The sequence below is a fragment of the Salvelinus fontinalis genome, chromosome 21 (assembly GCF_029448725.1).
Source record: "Salvelinus fontinalis isolate EN_2023a chromosome 21, ASM2944872v1, whole genome shotgun sequence".
Lineage (NCBI taxonomy): Eukaryota > Metazoa > Chordata > Actinopteri > Salmoniformes > Salmonidae > Salvelinus > Salvelinus fontinalis.
The window spans coordinates 2507729-2516675 of NC_074685.1; the positions used below are offsets into that span (position 1 = coordinate 2507729).

Genomic DNA, 8947 nt, shown 5'->3' on the forward strand with positions numbered 1-8947 from the left:
TATAGTTGTTTATATAAATAGTTGTTTATATAAATAGTACTACAGTATATAGTTGTTTATATAAATAGTACTACAGTATATAATTGTTTATATAAATAGTACTACAGTATATAATTGTTTATATAAATAGTACTACAGTATATAGTTGTTCATATAAATAGTACTACAGTATATAATTGTTTATACCGGGGATAAAGCCTGATGAAGGGGATGTGCTCTGATGTTGGACCGTCAACCAAACCTACAAGAAGTGTGACAATGTCATTAAAATCACAGAGAACAGACATTCACAGTTCACTTGACATGTTAAACACTTCATAAACTTTAAACATTCATACAAATTGTTTTAACTACTGTAAATAACATCGTACCAGTTTTTTTTCTTAACATGAAATTCATGTTTGTGGCATGAGTTATGGTTGAGTTATTGCTAATTATTGTGTGAGACGTGGTTGAATGTCCTACCTTGAGTATGGTGGTGCTACAGAATGTCTTTCTCTAAACCATTGCAATCCTTGGCTGCAGCTTTCCTATGACGACACAAACAACATTAGCACAAGGGTTCCAAGTACAGGAGAACCGTTTCACCATACGTTCAAGTTGGCTGTATTTATATTTAATTATATGAATAATTCTATAGTTACCACCTTTTGACCTTGACCCTTCGCCTGATGAAAGCAATGATGAAGGAGAGGATGAGGATGCCAACGATAAAGGCCAATACCCCCAGGGTGAGAGGAACACTGATTGCCTCATTGACACTCTCATGGCAGAACTCTCCTCTGTACCCCAGGATACACTCACAGGTGGTGGCCTGTCCCTGAGCCACACAGTGACCATGTCCTTTACACAGCTGGGCAGCACAGGACTGCAGGTCCAGACCACGCACCACACCATCGTCCAGGTGAAGGGTTACGGTGGGAGAGATAGCCATGACGTCGGCTGAGCCTCAGGTCACACCAAGGTACCTGAGGATGGAGCAAGATCTAAAGCTTTAACATACAGTCTGCATAGTACCATCTATACCATGTGTTCTAATGTAATACATACAGTATGTATAGTACCATCTATACCATGTGTTCTAATGTAATACATACAGTATGTATAGTACCATCTATACCATGTGTTCTAATGTAATACATACAGTATGTATAGTACCATCTATACCATGTGTTCTAATGTAATACATACAGTATGTATAGTACCATTTATACCATGTGTTCTAATGTAAATACATACAGTATGTACAGTACCATCTATACCATGTGTTCTAATGTAATACATACAGTATGTATAGTACCATCTATACCATGTGTTCTAATGTAATACATACAGTATGTACAGTACCATCTATACCATGTGTTCTAATGTAATACATACAGTATGTACAGTACCATCTATACCATGTGTTCTAATGTAATACATACAGTATGTATAGTACCATCTATACCATGTGTTCTAATGTAATACATACAGTATGTACAGTACCATCTATACCATGTGTTCTAATGTAATACATACAGTATGTACAGTACCATCTATACCATGGGTGTCAAACTCTGGCCCGCGGTAATTATATTTGGCCCGCGAGACAATACCAAATTACTACTAGAGCTGGCCCGCCGGTATTATACAGCGCATTCACCGCTAATACTACGAATCCCATAATGCTCTGCTGTTGTTTTCGCGCGCCAATCAGGACAGGACCCAGAAACGCCCTCTCCTCTGTGACAGTAGTCATAGCAACATAGACACCACAACTGTCAGCGCGCTGTCCCTTCCCAAAAATGGCGAAAAGAAAGGCTGAAAACAGGAGCTTTCTGGACAAGTGGGAGAAACGTTTGGTTTCACAACAGAAGAAAAGCCACATCACAAAGTGAGGCTGCTGTAAAGGCTAGTTATATAGTGGCAGCAGAGATCGCAAAATCAGCCCGGCCCTTTAATGAGGGAGAGTTCGTGAAAAAGTGCATGATGAATCTCTACCGCCGTGTTCCCATGCGCACAGTTTGCTGAAATCTCAGTGTTCTCGCCGCTGAGTTTAGCCGGCGATTTGCCGACTTCGATGTCCAGAAATGTAGGTTTGAACTGCTTAGTAATCCCTTCGCAGTTGATGTGGAAAATGCACCAACCAACATCCAAATGGAGCTGATTGAACTCCAGTGCAACGACACGCTGAAGTAAAAAAAAAAGTTTATTTTGGTATTTAAATCAGAAGGCTGCAAATAGAAAAGAGGCATACGATTTTTATTTATTTAATAAATGAATGCCATTGATGTGTTTTTTCATTTGAAATTCGATTTTGCATGTCTCCACTATTAAATTATATATTGTATGGTAATAAGCGATGCTTGTTCCATATTCAATGTTAAAGCAAAACTTGTTTGGGTCCATATTAAAAGGTTCATTTGTTCAATGTTGGCCCGCGACTTTGTTCAGGTTTTACATTTTGGCCCACTGGGTATTTGAGTTTGACACCCCTGATCTATACCATGTGTTCTAATGTAATACATACAGTATGTATAGTACCATCTATACCATGTGTTCTAATGTAATACATACAGTATGTACAGTACCATCTATACCATGTGTTCTAATGTAATACATACAGTATGTACAGTACCATCTATACCATGTGTTCTAATGTAATACATACAGTATGTATAGTACCATCTATACCATGTGTTCTAATGTAATACATACAGTCTGCATAGTACCATCTATACCATGTGTTCTAATGTAATACATACAGTATGTATAGTACCATCTATACCATGTGTTATAAAATGTTTTTGTTATTTGAGCATTAGTATTGTGTGTAGATAAAAATGTATTCAATTTTAGAATAAGGCTGTAACTTAACAAAATGTGGAGAAAGTGCCTGAATACTTTTCGAACACAATGTATCCGCGTTATGGCTGAGCAGACAGCTAGACTAGAAGACATTATGTAGTTATGGCTGAGCAGACAGCTAGATATGAATACAGATATATGTAGCAGAGCAGACAGCAAGACTAAGACAGATGTAGCTATGGCTGATCAGACATCTGTAATGCTTGAGCAGCTTGGAAGCACCCAGTCAATCAGGTTCAACAGGATCACAGACCTTAAACAATGGCTCCAGGTGAGAAACTGAAAACACCCAAGGCAGGAATGCTGGAGAACATTTCATACCAACACATCTCTAAAAGGTGTACTTACTAGTATCAGAGTGTAGAGACGACTAACCAATCAGGGAGTAGAGAATGCTTCTTTACAAGAGGATTCCTTGGTTTAATCTGGGACATGCATCTGAATGTAAACTGCTGCTGTAGAGGTGTTCAGAGACAGAAAAACTTTCCTTAACAGAATCAAATCCGGAACAGGAAGGAGACGAGCCCTAACCCAAGCTCTGTGAATACCTGAAAACAGGAACTATCAGCTCAGCTAGAGCTAACTACCCCTCCCTGCTGGGAGGCAGTCACACTCGCTCAACTGCTGCAGAGAAAACAGGCTGCCTGTGTAAAGACAGTCTAAGTCCAATCTTTATATCACTAAATTTGGTATTTTGACCAATCAGATAAGCTCTGAAAAATATCTGATGTGATTTGTCAAAAGACCAATTAGTGGAGAAAAAAAAAATCTGACTGCCACAGGAACAAACTCATGCCAATTTATGCTGAGTTTATTTTGTTGAAATTAGGTGCAAATGGGCAGTTGAGAGCTAGAGCTTTCAATAGTCAATCAGCTTCAGGGCAGTTCCTTCTACTGGTACTCCACACTGCTCTGTTTTGGCCATTGTGTAGAGTGAGACTAGAACGTGTTGCGTGACCTAATATTGCTGTCTAAGGGTCTTATGTTGTGTGATGAATCAGGCTGTTAAACAACTCAGCAGTGGTGTAGAGCACCCAGTTGTCATACTGGAGTAAAAATACCTTCTTAATAGTAAATGACTCAAGTAAAAGTCACCCAGAAAAATACTACTTGAATAAAAGTCTAAAAGTATTTGGTGTTAAATATACTTAAATATCAAAAGTAAATGTAATTGCTAAAATATACTTAAGAATAAAAAGTATTCATAATTTCAAATTCCTTATAATAAGCAAACAGCACCATCTTTCGTATTATATATATTTAGCCAGGAGCGCACTTTGAAAATGTAATGAGTACTTTTGGGTGTCAGCGAAAATGTATGGAGTAGAAAGTACATTATTTTCTTTAGGAATGTAGTGAAGTACAAGTTGTCAAAAATAGAAACAGTAAAGTACAGATACCCCAAAAAACTACTTAGGTAGTAGTTTAAAGTACTTCACACCAGTGCAATTCATTGGTTTCATACAGCCTGAACCGTGCAAAATACTGTAAATGTCCTTTCAAGCCAGAATGTTTAATACATTTAATTTAAAACGTACTCAACCGGTTGTCTGTGTGGTTAGTCCTTCAGCTACTTGAAATTAGATACAAAAAATCCACAGAATAGTATTGTTAGATACCAGACTTTTTAGAGAGATGGTATGTTTGGCATTGCCAGCTGAATGCGAGGAAACCGCTAATTCGAAATGTTCAGTCTGTGGTTCTGCTACTGTTTACATATTACGCAAGAGTTTTAGTCATGTGTGTCAGAATGAAAACACACACCGGAAATATAAGCTGACCGAACTATATACTTAAAGGCTCTAAAAGAAAGGGGAACAATAGTTTCCTCTGAATGCTCACATTTCGCGCAGCTGAAGGACAAACCGCGTAGACAACAGGTCGAGTAAATTGATATATTGTATTCAACATTCTGTCTGGTACGGAACATTTACACAATTTTGCACGTCAAGGTTTCAGACCGTGTACAGTATACCAATTCATTGTGCATTACAGCCTAATCATTTTGCACTCCAATGGTCCCATGAAGTTATCAGGAACGCAGTACTAGGCCTTAACTGGTCTGTAACCTGATTTAAAATGAGCATCTTTTGCTAGGTTTCCATCCAAAAAAAGGTGACAGATTGGTATTAAAATATTATAAAACCCACAAAGAAATGATGCACATTTTCTTAATAGTGGTGGATCCAAACTGACTTGATAAATCTGTGCATTATGTAGCGCACACAAAGTAAATATTCACTTAAGTTTATCTACCGAATAAAAAAGAAATGATAAATGGAATGCGTTTGCATCACATTCAACTCCACGGATAGATTTGTACCAACTGTTGCGTTAAAAAGCCAATGTGCCTCCACTGGTCTTGACACGTGCAGTTTAGCCAACAGGTAGCAGATACAGTATTGGTAGGCTGTTCGGGTTGTATAGTCTACATGAGATTATTATGGATAAGAGAGAGAATATTTGTATTTGTCAAACGGCAGTCAAGCATCGATCATCATGTCCGCATTAGACCCTCGATATTTATTGTAAAGAGCATCAAGATGCACTTTCACCACCCTGTTCAATTCATAACAATAGTTTTCATCTGTTGCCTAATAAACTGCATGGCTTCCTGAGTTGTAGTGGGAGGGCCACACACCATATCAAGTTACTCCAAGTTTACTTCGATATGAAAGCATTTCCACCGTCATGTCTCGCATAATTAATTTTACCAACAAAAAAAGATCACGCAGTCGAACAAGAAAATTCTGTCGGCATTTTATAAATTGTACCAAACCTTCCTTTCTCCCATCAGAGCGTTTTTTAATACTGTATGTCTTTACTCGTATAACTGTGGTTGACGTGAGAAATCAGGACCGTGTATTATATACATGTGCGCAGGAGATCGCAAACTTACCGAGTTCTTGACCACTTGGTTGTTGACTAAATAAATATGCACAATAAAAAAAACATTTTTTAAAGCTACTAGATTAGAAGACAGCCATAACTAGGCAACATCTAACCCTCATTAAAGACGATAATGAACAAAGAAACAAGCAAAGGCTGAAAGGCTTCTGGCCTCTTCTCTCCCAGACTGCCAACCAATCCTGAGTGCTCACACCTGAGTAATTATCAAGACTTCCTGGAAGAGAACATCACCTAAACTGGTTTCTGCTGCCCCCTGGGGATTTTTATTTACTTGATTTAACCTTTATTTAATGAGGCATGGTAGTGTATGTTGTCTGTACAAAACCCTCGGTCTCATACCCTCTCTCAGGCCTGGGAGTTAGAGACAAACTAATGTTAGGTTTCATTGATAGACTTAATTCATCTCTGGTATAGGCTCATTTTACTATGTGACTTTATGCTTACACATGACTCATTCAATATGGCAGCCTTCGCCTCTAGGTTAGAAAAGCAGGCCAGCAACTGGAGGTTTGCCTGTTTGAATCCCAGTGCTGACAGAGGAAACAAATCTGTCAGGAAGTGAGCCTGTAACTGGAGGTAACTAGGGTTAGGGTTCAGGCCATGTGGTACCCATTACTTGCAGCCGGCCTATTGCGTATCACATTCACCCAAGATGGCCGGCCTAAGTCATCATGTCTAGCCCTCTACCAATATCCCTGCTTGTTTAATTCTTAGAATGCTACCACTAGCTATTAGCCTTACTTGCCAGTCACTGTGGCATTTATACTATAAAGCAATTCAAAGCTCTTAGCATGCTAGGATTCATTATATATATATATATATATACACACACACTACTTATACCCTGCATACCTGTGTAGAGCATGTTGGTAGAGCATGTTGGTAGAGCATGTTGGTAGAGCATGTTGGTAGAGCATGTTGGTAGAGCATGTTGGTAGAGCATGTTGGTAGAGCATGTTGGTAGAGCATGTTGGTAGAGCATGTTGGTAGAGCATGTTGGTAGAGCATGGCGTTTGCAATGCCAGAGTTGTGGGTTTGATTCCCAAGGGGAACCAGTATGAAAATGTATGGACATCACATTTACCTCTCTCCCCAATTGGTAGTTAGTCTTGTCGCATCGCTGCAACTCTCCTACGGAATCGGGGGAGGCAAAGGTCGAGAGCCATGCGTCCTCAAACACGACCCTGCTTAACCCAGAAGTCAGCCACACCAATGTGTTGGAGGAAACACCGGACGGGAGGGATATAAATACAGACACCAGGCCCAGATCCCTGTTATTCGCTGGAGAAGGATACACAGACTTCGTGGAAAGAGATCAGGGTGCCTTGCGAGGATCAGGCGACGAGTGGCTAATCTGCCCTTGCCTTCTGTCCTGCTAGCTAATGTTAAATCGCTGGAAAATAAATGGGACGAGCTGAAAGCATGTATAACCTATCAATGGGACATTAAAAACTGTAATATCTCATGTTTCACAGAGTCGTGGCTGAACGATGACATTAAGAACATACAGCTGGCGGGATATACACTCCATCGGCAGGACAGAACAGCAGCCTCTGGTAAGACACAGGGCGAGGGGCTATGCATAAATGTCAACAGCTGGTGCACGATATCTAAGGAAGTATCAAGGTTTTGCTCACCTGGTAGAGTATCTCATGATAAGCTGTAGACCACACTATCTTTATTTTTCGTAGCGGTCTACATACCACCACAGACCGATGCTGGCACTAACAACGAGCTCAAAGAGCTTTATACCGCAATAAGCAAACAGGAAAATGCTCATCGAGGTGGCGCCCCTAGTGGCCGGGGACTTTAATGCAGGGACACTGAATTCAGTTTTACCTAATTTCTATCAGCATGTTAAATGTGCAACCAGAGGAAAAATAATTCTAGACCACCTTTAAATCCACAGAGACGCGTACAAAGCTCTCCCTCAACCTCCATTTTGCAAGTCTGACCATAAGTCTATCCTCCCGATTCCTGCTTACAAGCAAAAATTAAAGCAGGACATATTACCGACTAACCTGTGCCCTGGCACATTGACTCTGGAACAACACCCCTTGTATATTTTGACAATTTTACTTAACTTATTTTTTAAAAACTGCATTGTTGGTTAAGGGCCTGTAAGTAAGCATTTCACTAAGGTCTACACCGGTTGTATTCGGCGCATGTGACAAATACAATTTGATTACCAGACACACCACCTCTTCTATTAACAGACATTGTTATTTTGTATTTAGATTTTTTATTTGACTTATTGATAATTGAACTGAAATTGAGGGAGCAGATACAATTCTCTCTGAACGTTTAAACAGTCAGAACACAACGTTCAAATAACAATGTCATGACATTGGACTGATGGGGGAGGTTTTTGACCCCCATAAATACCTTTCCCCTTTTTCCTCTCTCTATTCTACCGATGTGACTCTAGTAAAGCCTTCGTTAACATTGAGAGAGTGTCTGGTGAGATCAAAAGATGGGAAACGGAACCATATTTCTGTAATCCAACCAGTTGAAAGTATGCGATGGGATTTAATAAATATGATGTCAGTTCAGTTGGCGTCTTAGACATGATTACTGATGATAGGACGACAAACTGTATCTTGGAAAGTCTACACATTCAAGTTATCAGATTTACATGGAATTGTTGTGAAATTGAAATGTTAAATGTGAAACTATTTGTGAAAAGATGAAAGTAATTTTAGCTCCTAAATTAGAGAATTGGTTTTCATGAGTGAACTATGCTCAACTCAGTGGCCCCGCCCATGAGAACAGACACTGGTTGTAAACTATGAAACACAGCCCTCTCTCCCAATCCTATATAAACCCCTTGACGAAAATCTAACTTTGTTCCAAGGACGTGAAGGCTTACCATGGACAAAGACCACCTACAGAACTAAGCCAAACTCAGCAAGAACCTAACAAAATTAGCATTGAATTTCAATGTGAAGGCGATGACCTACACACCGGAAGGATGAATTTTGACTATACCAGCCAGAATATAGCATGAGATTAAAGTATGGCAACTTGGTATGAACTTTGAACTCTTATTCACTAAAGTGATACCTCCTAGCCATTGCGTTAGCCCACGTCTCCAGTTGCTGCGCTAAGAGAGGACTGATAGAGTATCTGTCCTACCACACGATGACGGTAATACCAAGTATCCATTCTACCACCAGACATTCTTCAA

The 8947-nt window shown here is 39.6% G+C and overlaps 1 long non-coding RNA gene across 2 annotated transcripts; it reads right to left on the bottom strand.

The window, feature by feature from the left end:
- LOC129818053 (uncharacterized) lies at window positions 1-5921 on the bottom strand. Of its 2 annotated transcripts, none has more exons than XR_008753891.1 (5): window positions 5750-5921; window positions 3199-3302; window positions 648-968; window positions 466-530; window positions 1-241 (listed from the first exon to the last, which is right to left on the bottom strand). It is a non-coding gene; the product is annotated as an uncharacterized LOC129818053 (long non-coding RNA). The 2 variants fall into 2 exon arrangements; XR_008753890.1 differs by having other exon boundaries at window positions 3199-3305.
- Between the last annotated feature and the right edge of the window lie 3026 nt (window positions 5922-8947).